Source organism: Chelonia mydas, chromosome 19 (assembly GCF_015237465.2).
Source record: "Chelonia mydas isolate rCheMyd1 chromosome 19, rCheMyd1.pri.v2, whole genome shotgun sequence".
Taxonomy (NCBI): Eukaryota; Metazoa; Chordata; order Testudines; family Cheloniidae; genus Chelonia; species Chelonia mydas.
In genome coordinates, this window is record NC_051259.2 from 16,129,815 (window position 1) to 16,149,219 (window position 19,405).

At 43.8% G+C, this 19,405-nt stretch overlaps 1 protein-coding gene across 8 annotated transcripts in view; it reads left to right on the forward strand.

Moving 5' to 3' along the window:
• The window catches only part of HIVEP3 (HIVEP zinc finger 3), a 468,378-nt gene that overhangs the window by 72,809 nt on the left and 376,164 nt on the right, over window positions 1-19,405 (forward strand). For all 8 annotated transcript variants that reach the window (XM_043532150.1, XM_043532145.1, XM_043532143.1 and 5 more), the window contains exon 2: window positions 16-125. The gene's annotated coding sequence lies outside the window, so the exon portion shown is untranslated. The remainder of the gene's footprint in view (window positions 1-15; window positions 126-19,405) is intronic.

Sequence of the window (19,405 nt, forward strand, 5' to 3'; positions counted from 1 at the left end):
CCTTGCTTGAAACAGGTGCTAATGAAAGAACGCAAATAGCATTGGTTGATCAGAACACTTCATAAAGAAGGGCACAATCACCAAGCCAAACAAGTACAGAATCTGCCTGCCGTCAGACTGCGAAGGTAGGCACTGGGGTTTTGCATTCTGCGTGTGTCTGCGTATGCGTGTGGGGTGGTGTAGTGTTTTTGACTATTGCTGCAGTTGGAGAACAGCACAGCGAGATTCCATTTTGCCTGCGCTTTCCTTACGAAAGGTGTCAGGTTGCTGTTGAGACAGCCGGTTGGGCTGTGCTGCTGTGTGCTGTGTCTGTGTGTGTGAGTCTGTGTGTTCCCTGGGTGGGCTGAGCTCACTGCTCTGCATGGCGTGATGGGTGAGGGCTGTGAGCCTGAAGTAACCTTAGCTGTGTCAATCAGCATACATCGAGAGTGTAACCCTATCTGTGCCACGCTGAGACATCCACACTGCTGTTTGTTCTTTTTTAATTAGCTTTGGCTGTCGCCTGAATTCATCGTCGATTGACAGCAACTTCATTTTCTCCCAGTGTAGCCATATTTTGCTCGTGGAACAGAGGAGGCCAATGTGGGTAGAAGTAAAATGCCTTGTCGGCCGGCTAAGAATAAGATTGACATGCTGCTGTTTGGGGCATTTACCCCTAGCAGAGGTCCTGACCATTGCATTCAGGAAAAATGAGCATGTTGCTCTCTGGGAAGCCTCATCCTGCTAGAACCAGTGTTGTGTCACCTCTCACGGCTATGCTGAGTTGGTATGAAAAGGCCCCGTTCTGTTGTCATGTCTGGTATTCGTACTCTGTCTCTGGTGAATACCCAGAGCTACTCATTGATGTGCCATCTGATGTAAAAAAAGGGAGATTTGACCCATCCCTCGTTTTCACAGGCAAATCCCTGACCATAACTGAATTTGAATGTCCTCTCTCCTACACAAAGCCTGGTCACCGGCAGTTCTCCTTATACCCTGCCACATAATATTTGGATCCAGTCAGTGTTAGGATTTTCGTATCTTCATAGGTTTGCCCTTTTCTATGAGCCTTCTTAGATTTTGGCGGGCTATTCTGACATTGTTCTGCAGATGCTGTACAGCAACCTCATGCAGTACCTGGCTGCGTGTCTGGTTCATGCACTCAGTTTTCGGCTGTGTTTCACAGAACTGCAAGACTGGAATTGCAGCAGCGACTGCAGACGGCTCTTTTGCGGCCAGATTCTGCCCTCATCTTATATATGGTCTCCTGTTGACTTCAGTGCCATGAACTTCTGAGGGCAAAAGTTAGCTCTTAGCCTGGGAATCTGGGGCTAGATCTTGATGTCTTTAGGGAGTTTTGTGAACAGTCGGGATTTTGTTCTGTGTGATAGAGAATAGCTGCCTATTGTTGAAATGGCCATTCATTTTGAACCAGGTATTCAGGAAATGGTCTGCAAGAAGTTTGCCATTGATTAATTGTAAAAGCCAAGAGCGTTCAGCGCATGACACATGGTGTTTCATAGGAACACCCTAGTGAGTCCCCTAAAAACAGAATTGTTGTGGATATATCTCCCCCAACTAATTACTTTAATTAGGAATTCATAGACATGGGTGAATAATGTGCATGCAGTATGATTAAAACAAATTGTTGGCTCAATGACTGTGTTGATCTGAGACTATTCCTACAAGCCCAGTTTCTTCCTCTGAGTCATTTACCACGTGTCTGAACTGTCATTAAGTACTCTTCCGCCAGTCCTTTACCTGTGCAGCTGCTGACTCTTTGGCTAGTCGGCCCCTGGAGATTCCGAGGATTGCTTCTGCAATGTGTGTGTGCATTGTGCGCACGCATGTGTGTGCACCTCTCTCTCCCTCTCCCGTCCCTCCCCTTCCTGTCCTTTCCTGAAATGGCAACTCTATCCTAATGTGAACTTGTCACCATCCAAGTCCATACTTCGTGGAGAAAATGTAACCTGTATTTTAACAACTCTGGCATACCCCCATAGCAGACCAATAAACCTCAGATCACTTAGTTATGGGGCATTGTTTCTGCAGAGATAAGAGTCTGTCTCTGGTTTTACTCTAGGAGCACGACCGTCAGTGAACCGAAGCTGTAGCACTGCTATTTAATAGATTCTTTTCAAGATTTTGTTTCCACTTAAGGGGGCAGGAATCCTCTTGGCTGGAAGCAAACGAAGTGGGTTTATTTATTTATTTTGTTGTAGCCAGCTTGTTTGCACAGCTTGTCATGTGAAGCGCTACCATGTGAGAGACCCTGTTCATTTCCAGTCTTCGGGCTTCAGTAAATTCAGACTAGCAGGGGTTGGCAGGATGGTTGAGATATAGTATTTGGATGAGAAACCTCCAAAGAAAACTCTAGGAGCTGCAGGAAAGTGGTCTTGGTGACTCACTAGGAGATGCTCTTCCTACTGAGTCACTTTAGAACCATTGTTCCATCATGGTGTCAGGGGGTGACGTGCTGCTGACAGGATATTAACATCAAGGGCCTCATCTCTCTGTGGTCATTAAAGATTCCATGGCTTTTTTTTTTCAAGAATAGGGAAACCTGAGTGTTCTGGCCAAATTCCAGTTGGGGTAACTTCATTGTTTCTCCCAAAATTCCCCCTGTAGTTTCATTTGGATGTAATTAACTTTACTTCCTGTTGTGAATGGTTATGGAGGATTGCTGCGTGCTTCTAAATAGCTATCTTATTCCACCCCAGAGGTGTCTGCATTCACATGGTATATGCAGTAACTCTTGTAAAATACTGTATATAGTTTCTAAAGTACTTCAGGATTTTTATTTATTATTGTTATTCTCCAACTCCTGGGGATGGAAAGGGGAAGATAGGAGTAGAGTTAATCATTCTGAACACCTTTAGAAGCTGGGTCACAGAGTAGCACCACAATCTCATAAGAGACTACTGGTCCTTTTGGTTGTCGTGTTTGTAAAACAGCTATTGATGTAGATGTGTACACCCACACACTAAGAGATAAGTGTATAGAATAGCGGTTTACAAGATGTTGAAAATTCTGAAATGTGACTTGGACCAGCCTGATAGTCTAAACTGATAACTTGGAAAGCAGAGACCGTTCTGGGCAGATGGTCATTACTGGGTGTGGAAATCAAGGCCTTTGAAAAGAGATACCTGAGCCCCCTTGAATGCCTCCGAATACACCACACTGGGCTAATGTGGTGTATGGTAATTTTTGTACTTAGCCATAGTTAAGACCAGTGGTTCTCAAATATCCTGATACCTTTTTTGATTTTTGGAAAGAAGTATGGCTGTCCTGTTAAATAAATTTTATGTAAATGTAAGAAATTTTCTAAGGAAAATCCAGACACTTTGTGGATGTGGCAAACATGGTGAATCCAGTTTGAAAAGCTCTGGTTTAGAGAGTGCTTTGCCTTCTCCTCATCCTGCATTTCATTTGCTTAGTTCAGGTTTTTGCACCTAGATTTCAGTTGGTTCAGTAATTACCATGAGTCTTAGCTCTCTTCATTCATGATGTGAAGCTGGTGAGGAATGGAACAGGGTGTGACGAAGTGGGAATTTTCTTAATGTTTTGTCTGAGTACTCTGTGTGGGCCTCAGTTTCCCCTGGGTGTTGGTGGTGTGACAAGGGTGTGTGATTTTGCAGAGACCCCTAGAGGGCAGGTGTGACTGCTGTCTAGCTCCCTGGGCCCAGACAATGGCCAAACATTCCGCATCCTGGCACGTGATGCCGGAACCCCTCCTCTGCAAGAGCCAGCCAGAGGAGTTGGAGAACTACGAGAGAGTTGGAGGCCAGGTGACCGGTTTGTCCAAGAAACAGACAAAGGATGGAGGAGTGGCAACTGGGCGTGACTGAGGGGGGGCGTGACTGGAAGCTGGTCAGTCTCTTGGTTTGGGACTCGGGGGCGGGAGGGAGGGGCACATCCCAGGGCTCTGGGTCTCCTCAAGATGGACTTTGCTGTAACTTCCTGCTTTCTGAGCTAACGAGATCTGTTCTACATTGTGTTCCAGACAACGAATAAACCCTTCTGTTCTACAGTGCTGACTAAGAGTCATTGCTGACTGTGGAAGTTGGGGTGCGTGGCCCCTTTCGGGGCACATAAGACTTTGCCAGGTGTCCTGTTCAGGTGGACTTACTGTGGGGAGCTCACGGCGTGAAACAGGGTGCTGAATGCTCCGAGGTCAGACCCAGGAGGTGCTGAAACCAAGGAAGCTTGCCCTAGTGAGAGTGTGCCCTCAGGGGTGTCACACTACAAGAGGGTCCTGTCTGAACTTCATTCAGAGCAGTTCCAGAGCATTGAGTCTGCTCTTCCGTGACACAGGGTCAGGACAATAATAATACAACACTGACCCAAAACTGTCATTTGTAAGTGAACCAGCTGGGAGCAAGTCACTTTCCTCTGTATAGTGGAAATGAAAACAAGTCTATGCTGATTTGAGGCTAAAAACATCTGGCTGGCTCAGCACAACAACTGAGCACCTACAGCTGGTATGACTGAGAAGCATGTGTGTCACCCATTAGCATGGATGTCCCAAGGACTGGGCAGGGACTCTCTTATTCTTCAGTGTTTGCCTAGCACAATGGGGCCCTGGTCTGTGACTGTGGCTCCTAGGTGCTACGGTAATACAAATAATCAAAAAGGAATCTTAAGCCCTAATGTATTCATTTCTTTGGTGGCCTAGTCAGTGTTGCCTCTAGTTTGTTGGTAGCAAAGTGAGATTCAGACAAAGGTCAATGTGCTGCTTAACCATGTTTAAAGATTACTAATCGTACTCCCATGGAGATGTCAGAATTGATAGGCCCCAACATCTTCACTTGAATTTTTGAAAGACTCAAAACATCTGTGCTGAGGGTAGAGAGGTACCAACTGCTTAACCCATGTATTGGCTCCCCTGGGCCATGTATTGGGCTCATTGTGTAACTGCTGGGGGAGGAAGAGGTGATACGGATTTTTGTTAACATTTAGGACTCTCTCTTCTTACTCTGTGGAAAACGAGGCAGATGGGGAAATGACTTGGCCAAGATCTCAGTACGAGTTGCTGGCAGAGTTGAGAACAGAAATGAGGAGTTCCAACTGCTGTAGACTCCAGGCTTTCTATTTATTTATTTATTTATTTATTTCATGACTGAGCATTCACCGGTCACTAGCAGCCATAAAAAAATACTTGGAGGAATGTGTGTTATTTTATAAATAATCCTTATGGTTACATACATAAGAGAAAACCTGGCTCATGACTGAATCATTCTGTTGTTCACATCTTAAGTAATTTATATTACTGAGAGCTGGAATAATGTTCACCAATCAGATTGCCTAACTCTTGGGCTCCCAAATATTTTCATGGCATGGACCAATATTTAGTGGATAGATTGTCTCTTGGATACTTCCACTCCCATTTATGATCTCATAACATCTGTGTGGAAACTATGGCAACTGCTTATATGGAAGAGAGGTATTTCGGAAGTGGTTAATGTATCTGTTAAAGATGTTTAGCAAGTGGAAACAAAAAGGAAGAGCAAGCACCCCATGATCCACCAGGAAGAACCCCCTGATTTACTGGTGCTTCACAGACCACAGGTTGGGGACCACCAGTCTAAGCAAATGCCTGATTCTTGATTTCACAGTGAGGTCCATGAAAAATAATAGTCATCCCTAAATTAATCAAACCTGCACCACCCATAATAACATAGATATAATCTCAGACAAAAGCCTTCCGCATTTATTTATGTTAACAAACAAAAAATGTCTTTACCTTCTTAACAGGTTACAAGTTACCCGTAGAGTTGAAACATACGCTATGTATGCCAAGGAATGTTACTGTTAAAAGAATCCTCTTTTATAGGTCTGGAAATAGTTTAGGGGAGGTTGATAAATAGTCAAATGTCCTCACAGTTCAGACAATCTCTTAAAAAATGTTCATGTATAAAATATCACAGTGAGTGTTCCAGAGACAACATTAACTCTGCAAACACATCCCTTCACTGGCTCAACCAATAGATCCGAAACCCTCCTACCTCTCCCACCCTGGCTCACACACCTGTGCAAAATGGATTACAAATCCCCGCCTATGGCTCAACCACAGGCCATTTTCCAAGTCACTTACTCATTATGGTCACACTTCAGGGTTTCAGTCAGCCACCTGCAGGGGTCAGGAAGGGATTCCCCTCCCCACACCCTTCCAGCAGTGTGTTCTAGGTTTTTTGTTTCCATCCTGCTTCCTCTCATGTATCAGGGCTGTCCATGGCGGGAGATGGGACGTTGGTTGAGGTGGGCAAGGGCTCTGAGGTAGCACTGAGCATTCTATCTCTCTTGGCTGGTTGGTTCTTGCTCACATGCTCAGAGTCTAACTTGTCGCCATTTGATTGGTTGAGAAGGAATTTCCCCCCAGGTCAGGTTAGCAGGGACCTTGGGCTCTTTTTTTGTTTTGTTTTGTTTTTTTGGCCTTCCTCTGCAATGTCATGTGCCAGGATTATCTGGGTATATCTCCCTTAATCATTTCCCTGTCATTGCAGGGGCCTCAGGCCTGTTGCACCTCAGTCCCTCCTCTTCTCTGCCTGTGACACATAATGGTCTAGTCTCCTGTCAGCTGTGATACTTTGGTCTCATTTGGGTTGTTGGGTTCAGTGTGCAGGTGCTGAGTGGTGTTGGTGGCCTGTGATATACAGGAGGTCAGACTAGATGGTCTGCTGGTGCCTTCTGGCCTTAGTGAGTCAATAGACACCAATTCCTCACTTCTCAGTCTGTATACAGATTCGCCCCCTTCCTGACTTCTCACAGTGGTAAAAAGGCCACATGTATCTCACATGTAGGGGGAACATTAGTAACTACTATGGTTCAGGTTGCTGGTGTGTTTCCATTCTATTCCCCTATATTCATTTGCGTATAACTTCCTGAAATTTTCAGTCTGTCTTTTTCCAGTCTTGGTGTACACCTGAAAGTGAATGTTATGGGGAAGTTTGTGCAAAAATGGTTCAGGTTGCTATTCAGTGGCTCCATAATCAGGTGAATTTTAATGGCCTGCAACCCCAAAACAGCTTAAACAGTTTTCTTACTGTATTTTTTTAAAAAAACATGTTGATTTCAGTCTGCCAAGCATCTGTTGCTAGAGATAAATAAACAATATGATTGCTAAGCAAACCACATTCCTACAGAGCAGGGACAGCTCCAAAAGGCATGGACCACTACCACCTTAATTGTAATTAATCACAGTTTTAGTCAAATATATTATAATCTGTTACAACGTAATTTCTTTATATTACTTATGGGAATAATGAGCCTGATACCTGGCCAGATGGTGTCAGGTGAAGGGAGGAAGTGCTTTGTGCTCAAGGCAAATTTGGAGGAAGGCCATTAGAGTGGCTTCATATTCTGATGTCTCTGATGGAGGTATGTCCTAATCCCACCAAGAGACAGAGTGGAGGTTTTATATGAGAAATTTAACAGTTGGATCAATGAGGCTGTCTCATTGGACAGATTGGAGAGTTATAAACTTCGGAATAGCTTTGACAGTGATGAAAAGGATGTGTTAATCTATGAAAGCAGACTGCTTCCTGGAGATCACACATTGCCTACAGGGTGCATAGATATATGGCCAGCAGAGTTGGGAGTCCCAGGTTTGTGGAAGATGTGTCAAGAATGAATTAAAAGTGTAGCCCTGTCACTATATGTAGGCAAACCCGCACAACTATGTAATATGATTATTGGATTTTATTTTTCCGCGATGAGTCCAATGCAAAACCTATCAACACCCCTGAATTTTGGGGATGGTTAGATTCGGATCTTGATGTTTGTGGCACAGGCCCAACTGTCTTTTTGTTAGGTACCCCAAAAGGATTGAGTTTTCCAAAGCACCTAAGTGACTTTGGAGCTGAAGTCCCATTGAAAGTCATCTGTGCTCTCCAAACCCATTAACTACTAGTCACAGTTTTGGAAGGACTATTACGTTAGCTGGACTGGAATTACATATGTTTTCCAGTAGATTCATTGCATTACATGTAATAATACATAGAATAATGTCTTCTTTCAGTGATTACCACAATTTATCATCCCTGGAGAAAATACTGAGATACACTCTGCAGATGCTGGTATTCTGATTATTTCAACAGCCCCCGGGGCTTACAGACAAGGAAAACACATTGCCCCAGCCCTGGGGAGCTTACACTCCTACGTAGGAATATGATTATTGTATTACTGTTATTATCGTTTGGAAAACAAAAATGTAGTCTGAAAAGGTGGAAGGATTATGGTATTGTGCTTACCAGTCTGGGACAGATCTGGATTCATTCCTGGCTGCCACTGACAATCTGATTGACCTTGGGAAGTTACTTAATCTCTGCATCAGTTTTCTGTAAATAAAAGGGCATAATAATACATTTTTTGTCCCACACCTCATCTGTCTTGTGCAGTTAGATTGTTAGCTTTAGAGGGCAGGAATTGTCTGTCACTATATATGTTTGCAGTGTCTAGCACAGTAAGGCCCTGGTTTTGATTGGGGCATCTCGGCACTACATAATACAAATACTAGATGATAATAATGGAAGGTATGTGCCGTTTAGAAAATTATACAGAGGCAATTAGCTTTCACTTATTGGACTTTCAGTCTGTAGGGAAGAAAAATGTTTGGAACCGTCTGGTAGTTGGAGGGAAGTGCACTTTTGAACTTTATCATACAGCTGATGGCTTTGGCTCACAGACTTTTGCAACAGTTCCAATATCTGGCATTATTAAATGGTTCAGAAGTGGTAGTGCGTTTAGTTGTAAGGGTGTGTGTGTTGTTTTTAACCAGTACATGAAGTATGTGGAGTTGTAAGAACTTGTGTATGCCTGATTGTTTAAGTGTCCATTCCAGTGGAGGTGTCGCTGGCTTATTCGAGTCACCATTTATTTCACCCCTCATTCACAGAATTTGCATTTCTGTGTTCTGATTTGTAACAGCCCATGGCAACTGGCACTGATCAATGTTCCTTCAGGTTGACCAGTATTGCAAATGCAAATACATTATGAATGATAACATAACTCAGAAGTGTGCTAGAAAACAAACTTTTAGTGGGAACACTAGGAAAATAACTAAATCCCCAAAGTACCTAATTTAGTTGGAATGGTTTGCAAGTGTATTAACATAAGGGTGAAGCATGTCATGACAAAGCTGCAGAAAAGCTCAGTGATCTGTGCATTTTGAATTTTCATTGCTATGTTATGTAACAGAAAAGCTGCATGAAAAAGACAGCAGTAACTGCACACAAGACTCATGCTGCCGGAGATCTGCAGGTGGAACTTCCATTATCGGAGGGAATGTTTCTAGTGGTCAGGTCAGAACTTTTGGGTTCTATTCACAGCCCTGTGACTGACTTGCTTTGTAACTAAACACTAGACGCTTCACATGTCTGTGTCTCAGAGTATAATGGTACCTATCTAACAGAGGTTTTGCAAGTCTTAAGTAATTATTGTTTGGAAAATACATTTTGATCGACAGGTGCAAAGCAATGCATCAGTGGAAAGTATTATTACTTGGCATTGATAGGAATTCCATACATTTTTTTGGGGTGCCACACATTCTTATGAATGTGAATGATTGCCACAGCAGTTTTTCTCTCTCCTGCCCCTTAATGAAGAAAACATAATGGATGGATCTTTGGGTGGAGTGTAAGTCTTTCCTTGGATAGGTGTATACAGTAGGTATCTATAGGTACCCCTACTTCTAATACTCACTCCACAGCCATTTATATGAATGTGTGTTCCTTCATGATCATTTGTGGTTTGCTCAGCATTTGCCATTGTGAATGCAGTTCATGTACATGAGCTGTTGCTAATGAAGCATACTCCTGATTTACAGAAATGGGGTGAGGGGAAAAAGTTGGTTATAAAAAAGCCTCTTTCACTTTCCAGGACTGAATACTCTCATCCTCAATCTGGTACCAGGCAATAACGTAATACAAATTCAAACAAAGTAAGTCTGTGTTAATGCAGTGTTAAGTTTGCACAGTTAAGCAATGCAAAAGTTTAGGTTGAGCATGTAACCTTAATTCTTCCCCTTGTGTATCTGTTATTTCTCATTTAACATACAATATGGTGTTTTCTACAGCTTTTGGTACATATGTAGCTAAGGGCATGTCTTCCAGGGGTGGGAACAGGAGTGCACACCAAAGTGCTGCAATGTAACTCCCCCATGTGGACACTGCAGATACAAACTTAAAGGTTCCTAGTTTACGCTGTTGTAATCCTGTTGGAAGAGGATTACATTAGTGCAAACTGGGAACCTTTACATTTGCACCCACAGCATGCACATGCACTTTGGTGTGCACTGCTATTCACTCCCCCAAAGGGGGCAGTGTAGACATGCCCTAAAATAAGCCATGATCATGTAAACAGCCTTTAATTACATGATCATGGCTTATAGGGGGATGGGGGATAGTCTGGATTTATGTTTGTGTAAAAGTGAGCAGAGCATGGCTCTGTATTTTAGTGCATATATGCAAATAGATGAAATAAGGCTGGATGTTCAAATGTAACTATAAATCCCAGAGCTAGAAGGCTTAGAAGGGTGGAACACTCTGCTCCCTCTGTAGGGGAAAAGGGGGAAAACCCCCCAACTTCCACCAGCCTCTTTTCCATGAATTACAATGTTGCCTACCCGTAGTTCTGCATCCGATGAAGTGGGTTCTAGCCCCCGAAAGCTTATGCCCAGATAAATCTGTTAGTCTTTAAGGTGCCACCAGACTCCTTGTTGTTTTTATAGTTCTACATAGTGTGTTTTGTTGGGATTTGTCTGTTCTGACTGTATAAATGATAACTGTTACTGTAACCGTAACCACAAGAGGGCATAAGAATTGTAGGAGGTGTGACCTGGAGTAGTTGTCACCCTTACTTTCAGGTAGTGGTCTCTGGTTTGGGAATGAGGTTCAGGTTCATCAAGAAGAGGGGTAGAGGGCTCTGTCGTAGAGACCAGGGGCTGGGGAGTGGGGATTCTTACCAAAGATTATGTTTTGCTCTGGATTCCCTACCCGGAGATTCTGAACCATGTATGGAGTGAGACAGAATGGGATTAGACTAGATTGGACCAGGCTAGGCTAAGCACAACTGTGGTAGTAGATCAGAGTTAGCTTTGCAGCAGAGCCAGACTGGAATGATGGTGGTGCACAGCTGACTTCCCAGCCCAACCCAAGTTAAGAACACATATTTTTCTTGCAGTGAACACATACACACAATCCCCATCCACTTAAACCCCACTCAGGTATAATTAAGGTGACCCAACAGGTTCTATTTTGATTTCTCAGATCTAGAAGTAGCAGAATGGCTCTGGGTGGGGGGCCCAAGCTTAATTTTATTTATTTTAGAAAAGGACCCCATGACAGATTGAGCCCAGCCCTTGTCGCTGCCATTGGCACCTAGTTAGAAGGGCTGCAAAGCTGTCACATTTCTTGACTTTTGTTTGCTCAACTATGCAGCCACAGTTTGGCATTAATGTAGTTTTTACATTTAATTTCCTAGGTTCTTTAAAACCCATGGATAGAGAGAGAGACCAATCATGAAAGGCCAACTGATGCCAGTTGAAGTCATTAGCAAGCTGACTATTTGTAGACTTAGCATGTACCATTTGACCAAAGGTTGACTTTATCTTTTAGTATTGCAAGCAAAATACACTTTTATATACCTGTACACTCATATACACTTGCAAGTGCACAATTAAAAAAATATCCTTAAGGTGGCAGGAGCATCCCCAGACTTCCTGCAATTTCCACGATTTGCTTTTTTGGGGAATGTTCTTAGCAGTTTAAACCTTTCTAAAGCCTTAAAGCTGCATAAGCAGCTTAAACCAATCTTAAGTCTTAGATCATTTTAAACAGGTTGTGCCAATATAAGGACTTAAGACAATCTAAATACCTTAAACAGATCTAAAGCTTTAGTATGAGGATTTGGTCAGTCTCAGCTTTGGTTGACTGGTGCATGATAAGTCTACTGGTGTGTGGCTTCCCAGTGACCTGATCAACACTAGTTGGCCTTTTCCATCTGATGCCTGTTAGAAGAGACCCCATTTCCATAATTCTGGTTTTCTAAAGTTGGATATTTAATCACTCAGGAATAAGGAAATATAAAAGTTAAGGATGAACACACAACCTTAACTCTGCCTCCTTTTATGCCTTTATGTTCTGATAGTCTCTAATTACTGCATGTGATCACAGTTATTGTAGACACCTATGTGCATGTGATGCAGTAGTACAATGAATGAGAGTACATTTTGGATAGGATTTGAAAGGATCCAAAGGGAGTTAAGTGCCAATTAAATTGTCAGTGCCTCACCCCTTATATGCCTTTGAAAATCCCATCCATATTATTTAAACCATGTAATTAAACACTCTTTCATATGGTCGTACATTTCATATGTTGGTACAAGGAAGAATGATTTCATGCTATGTGGCTAACCTTAATGTTTACATTTTCTTAATTTTGAGTGCTATCTCTGCAGCCTTATCATTGTGCTAACATAGGGCCTAATTATCTTCTCATTCCTTCCAGTGACAACTGGAAATAACCCACTGGTTTCTGTGATAGCAGGATTGTGACATTTTTGTCTTTTCCCCCCCATTTGAAAATCATGAGGTGGCAACAGCCCCTGCACCTTTTCCACCAAAGGTAGTTGGATATGCCAGCCCTAAAACTACAGTACCAGTAAAAGCAACAGTCAGGGAAATTTTCCATTCTTACCTTCTTACCTACAGGGGCCAATGCCACTTCTCCCATGTCCAGCCCTCAGATGCTGGGTTGCAGTTTGCACACCCGAGTAGATGTACGCAATCTGAGCTTTGGTCTCCAGGGCAGGGAATCAGCAATTAAGCTATTTTGGCCATGACACTGCACAAATCCCATCAGCAAAGGTGACTTATGCTACACGATTAGGTGTGTTTCTTCTTCACAACGTGTACAAATGACTACAAATTAGTTTTAACCTTAAATTCTGTTCTCAGTGACTGTATATGATAACATAGTAACAGAACCAAATCAGTGGGAAATGAAAATGTTACAGTTCGTAGTAAAGACTGAAACTTGTAAACTAAGCTGGCATCTCCATTCACTTTGAAGATGAGCTCTGTCATGTGAAATATCCACTTTTCTATTAACGTTGCATGAAAAGTAACACATACACACTCTCGTTCTCTCTCTCTTTTCCAGTAGCCTGGGATATCTTATAGCCTGTAGCAAAGGTAAGAGACTTCAGATTCCAGGAGGAGAAAAAATTTTAGGATTTTCATAACATTAGCGTTTACATTGATACAAATCTTTGGAAAACTAAAGCAAATTTCACTTCCCTTTACCCCCCCATTTCACATGCTCATTTATTTTTTTATTGTGGGGCTGCTCAGGAATACTGGGCTGCTGACAGTGGTTAGCCATAGCACAGCAGCTCATGAGTCCCAGGCTCCCAGATTTTATTCACTTAATAAATTAACGCAGTGTATTTATTAACCAGAAAATAGCATCCGAGTATTTGTGTGAAGGGAACTGTTTTTGTTTCAATATGCTAAATCCTGAATTCTTTTGCAGTTGTAGATAGTATCAAAAATACGTAAAACATAATAGAAAGCCTAAATGCTGTTTTAATAGCTGGCAAATCATCTGCTGGGAGAACAGAAGCCCCTGAACTCAGGTCTTGGCAGATATGTTGAGGGGGAAGTGATTTTCATTGACAGTATTTTGCATTAAAATGTATGCATTTGTCTTTTCACAATTTGCCTATATTTCTGTTAATGAATGTGACTGATTTTTTTTTAATAAAAAGCTTGTCTGTTTAGAAACAAACAGTCTACACAGAAGGAATGCCATGAGTGTCCAGAAGCACTCTGGGATTGCACAGTGCTATAGATTCAGTCATAGGTGGAGTTCTTGGACTATAGGCTATAGATGCAGACATCTAGTTCATAGTAAAAAAATTACCTCTCCTCCTTAGAATGTCTGGTCCAAGGAGGTCAGTAATAACTTCGCTAGCAGTGTAAAGACATTGCAGCTGGGTAAATCCCAGAGCCAGGGCAGAGAACCGCATCACCATTTTAAAACTGGTTATTTCCATTTTGAGTGGAAAAATAAAAACTATCTATAAAGTGTTAGACCAGGATGTATCACTGCTTATGATACTCTTCAATAAGCATTGTAAGGCAGTGGATCTTTGCTGCTACTGTCTATATGGCCTTGTCTGCACAAGCGAAAAGTGGCATACCTAATCACTGTTTGGACCTCCTAGCATGCCTGTTGCTCACCATGCATCCCCATATAAAATTATTACCAGCAGTGCAGAGCCATCCTACCACCATCTGGATTGAGGCTGGGCATTGAGCTAGGCTAGCCACTGTGTCCATCGACACTGCCGCCCTGGCGCAGTTGGTCCTCCCAGTGGAATCCCAGAATGATCCTGCTCTCTCTATAGTGACAGCTTGGAACCCTGGCTCTCTTACCTGTCCAGCTGGCAGCATGCAGGCCTAAGAGCTGTCTGGGCACTGCCAGGCCTCCAACGCCTTGTTCAAGGGAAGAATGAAGCAGCCAAAGCAGTGCCTGGCTGGTCTCAGCTTTGCCCCCCTAAAGTGACCCCTCCTTCACTGCGCAACTCCCCTGTCAACAAATGTCACAAACATAGAATGAGAACACAAACATCCTGAAACCATCCTCAGTAAAATCAAACCCTAATCCTCGTCTGGGATTTCCGTAGCCACGCAAAGTACACTCTGGTTAGTTGATAGGCAGGTGGACACACACATACACATAGACACATGCATATACTTCACTAGGGGTCACCATAGGTGTCCAGTTTCTGCCTCAGCAGCATCTCCCACATGCCTGAGCTCTGAAAAAGAGCCCACAGAACATGTACATTATTTATGAAATATGCAGTAAAGCTGCCCCCGGTCCTTCATGTCCCCTGGTAAAGCCGTGGTGCTCAAGCACTCACTTATCATCCCATGCCTCCCCTGAGGATTGATGCATACCGGGGGCCCAGTAAGGGGAGAGGGAAAAGGGGAGCCGAGACTGGTTTAGCTGCATGAGAGGGCCCTGTGCAGTAGACGATGGTATTTCTCTTTTCTTCAGTTATGTGAAGTTGGTGCATAGGCCAGTTGCTAAAAGGGATAAGTGAAGCATTGGTAGCAACAGAGGTACTGTAAGGGCTTGTCTACACTGGCGCTTTACAGGGCTGCAGCTTTCTCGCTCAGGGGTGCAACACCCCCCTGAGCACAACAAGTTACAGTGCTGTAAAGCGCCAGTGTAGACAGTGCGGCAGTGCTGGGAGCTGCGCTGGTAGCGACGCCTCTCGTGGAGGTGGGTGTTTTAGAGCTGTGACCACGCAAGCCACGTTAAAGCGCGGCAGTGCTGCCAGAGTAGACTAGCTGTAACATTAGTAGATTTGCGTAAGGATTAGCAGAAGAATTCCCAGCTCTCAGCTGTTTGCTAAGACTCTTTAGCCCTGTTTGATCTGAGATTTAGTCAGCAGTTTGGCATTTCTTCCACAATTCTTAGAAAATGCTAGGTGCTGAGTGTGTCTAGGCACTTATGTATAGATAAGTATGTACTGCATAGATGTAAAGCAAGTGTATAAACCAAAGGGTCATATTCTGGCAGGATGCTCTATTTTGGCACCTGTCGGAAAATCTGTGTACCACAGGGGAACATAAAGGCAGATGGTTTCCATTATCAACTCTGGCTCCTCCACTCCATGTGAAAACTTGGGGATATGTTGCTTTGTGGGCCCTCTGTGACACGAGCTGTAAGGGGGTGTTCTGGAGTGGGTAGCTAGGTGTCAGGGAGCATGGGCCAAACATTTGTGTGCATAAGCCTCTTTACTAAGGCTAGTGATATCTTTGCATCTGTTTCCCTTCCCTCCCTCAGCCATACAGATTACTGTGGCTGAGGGCTTTGCGTAGGGTCGCTTCCAGCCAGAACACTAGCTCACATGAAAACTGTCTTCCATCCTTAATGTACTTCTGTTTCAGAGCCATGTGGCCTGTTTCCACACTTTGTGCCGATGTGAATGGGACTGTGCAGGGTAGGTAGACCGGGTTTTGCTACAACAAAACTGAGACGCTTCTGAAAAATAGGGCCAGGTGGCAATGCTGGCACCAGCTCCAGATCATGTGAGTATTGCTCGAATCAGCTCTATGACCATCATGTACAAAGTTAAAACATATGCCACAGCATAGACTATGGCTTCTTTTCTATATAAAAGGAAATGGGGTAATTTATGGCTGGTACAGACACTTCAGCATATGAAATCATGTCCATTTGTCTTTGCAAAAAAAGGAGACTAAGCGGGGACCTTATTCAGGTGGTGTTAAATTCTGAAGGAAATAAACAGAACGAAATCATTTCCGTAAGTTACTGGGCCAGAGAAGAACACTAGAAAAAATGGCCACAAATTTATGGAAGGGTTGGGCAGGTAAGAGATTGAGAAGAGATTTCTGTAGGCAGGTTAATGTGTGAAGCAAATGCTAAGGGAATCAATGGGAACAACTAATAACAGTTGTTCTAGAGAACACTGCTCAAGCGTTTGGAAATAAGGACAAAATGTGGGTTGCAGCTGATAGCTCCAGGGAGAGAGTGGGTCAGTGTCTCACTCGATTTACATGTTATGTCAACCCCCTTCCCCCCCCCCACACAAATATTTAATCTGGACGGGGAAGAGTTAGAGAGTATTTGAGTCTTTAGGATTATGAAGGGTGTAAAGGGAAACTGCTCAATCCCTCCTTTTTAGGCTGTCCCATAATACTGGAACAGAGCAGTCACTCAGAGAAATTAATGGGTGGTCCATTTAGAATCAGTGAAAGAAAATACTTCCCACAGCACAGAACCAATGTGTGGGATTTGCTGCTGCAGGAGGGCAGAATCAAATGCTGTGGCTCCACTTAAAACTGGACCTGATTAATTTTATCTGCAGTAAAAAGCCTGGTCCTGATCCCATTGAATTCAGTGGGGTTAAGATTGGGCCCAATATTTATAGTTAAACATGCAACGATGGGCACACTCAAATCTTGTGTTTTAGGGCATAAATTGGTTGCTGCAAAGACCAGGCAGGAATTTTCCCCCACTGGTTTGTATACAGGAGGGCATTGCTGGCCAGGTGCATTAGACCTTCACCTTCCTCTGAACCTTCAGCTGTTTGCCATTGGTATAGGCAGGATGAGACAAGAAGGAAGATTATACAGAAACAAGGACCAATAAATAACTTTTATCTTTTTAATGTCAGTAATAGTGGGTCCGATCCTTTCCTACTGAGGTCAGTGGAAGTTTTGCCTTTGATTTCAATGGGACCAGGAACATGCTCAGGGTTTGGGCATGGGGAACATAAATGATTGCATCCTCCTTCTGTGATTTGCTTCAGTGTTCATCAGCTGCACAGTCCAGGCATTACACAATCTGAGCCATTCCAGGGACATTGTATTTTTCACATGAAATGGCTCTGAACACTGCTGCTGTTTGTTGGTTCTGCATTTCACTCATTTGATCCCTGTTACTTTTCTGGACCTTACCGTCTCACAAAATGCTTGGAGCTTCCTGGAGAATGTCTGACTCCTCTTGTTAAGCCTGCTTTGCTGTCCGTGTGGTTGGTCTGTCGCCACAGCAGCCGCAAGCTGCACAATGACTTGGGAAATCTACATTCAAGAGCTGACTTTGATCTGTGGGCTCTGGGCCAGAGAGGATTTACGTGAACCATGGGCTCTGGTCTAGGGGAACAACATGACCCACACACACTGTAGAAAGCCCAGCTGGATGGTTCACTGGTGTTGACACCAATACTATGGCAACTCCTGTTCGGTGGTCCACGGCCTAGGGTTGAGTTCTGCCCTGGTGAAATGGTGCTGGTAACAGAACTCGGTACGTAGAGAGAAATAGGCGAGTGGTAGCACAGGTTGCCAGCAGCAATAGCTCCACCAACAGCATTGGGAAAGACGTCTGTAACTACCCCAGGCTGTGTACAGCTGTAGCTGAGCTTTCACAGCAAAAGGCTGGAACGGTGACCTGCCCTCGCTGAGATTTTCTCTGTCACTTAGACTGTGCGTGTGCCATAAGTGCAGCGTCATCTAGTAGTTTCTGGAATGCCTTTAAGCAGCTTCTCTCGAGTGGTACAGTCAAATGCTGCACAGCTAAGCAGAGCCACCCGCCGCTCCAGACACACGTCTCTAGAACTGAGCGCAGTCACTTGCACTTGCTGCAGCCCCCGCTGTGATTTCCTTCCGAGCGCCAGGGCAAAGCGGTATTGGTGATAACTGCTGGCAGTAGAAAGGTATCTTGGTGCTGTCAACGCGCAGTGCGGAAATCCTAAGGGAAACACCTGACACTTAGCTGCAAATTGGGCAGAGTTCTTTTGTTTTTTAATGGGTTAAAGGAGAGAGAGAACTGCCTTGGATATATTCACCAGTGAAATAGCACATCCAATCTTTTCATGGTTTTTGAGGTGGGGGTGTCTCGTAGAAGTTCCCACCCGCCAAAATTCCCTGTCACTGGATGAAAAGCAGCCATCAGAGTGGAAGATGGAGAATTGGGGCATGGAGAGGTGAAGTGAGCACACAGCGAGTCTGTGGCCGAGCTGGGAATTTAACTTTCATCTCCTGAGTCCTAGTTCAGTTTCTTAACAACACCCCCACCCTGCCTCTTGCTAGATGTGCACAGAGCACACAGGAGCTGGACTAGAACCGAGTGGAAGAGTTCAGACCTTGCAAGACAATAACCAGGCTTTTGTGCTGTTTGCTGTTACTTTCAGTTCCTATGGTGGATCCTATCTGAACTCTGTGCTCTCATGCAGCAGAGTGCTGCATTGGTGGACTGTACCACTTATTTCACTTGAAATAAAATCGCATTCTCCTTTCATTGGCACTGTCGAAATCATTTGCCCTTCCCCAGCTTCTGTCTTTGAGCGCTTTCCCTAGGAATGTACATACAATCCTTCATTCCATGACTGCACTACGCAGGGCAATATGACGTTATTTGGCCAGTAATACAAGATATAAGGAGCTGCACCCTTTATTTCTCCTCCGATAAGCAAATTGAATGGTGTGCTGCGCTATGTTTCACCTGTCCCTTCGCGTACATGCATGTAGTATTTTTTATCTTTCATAAATGTTTTGTTATCATATAAGTAATTGAGTAAGTCTGAGTATGAAATGGCCATCTCAGCTGGGTGACTTCCTCCTTTGGGGATCTCCCTCATAAGGGATACTTATGATGATGAAGCTCAACAGTATGATCTCTGCTGTAAAGAACACGGTTTTGTGTAGCTTGTATTTTCCATGTCCAGTGTGCTTTGTGGAGATGAATTGTAGGTACATTGAGAGGCAGCCCTGTAGCCTTTGATTTGTCTATGAACTGAGCCTAGAATATTCATGCTAAAGCCTCACTATTCTTGTTTATCAGTGGGAGACCCCTTGTGGTTGGTTAGTTCCAGGCAGAAAGCTGAAGCACA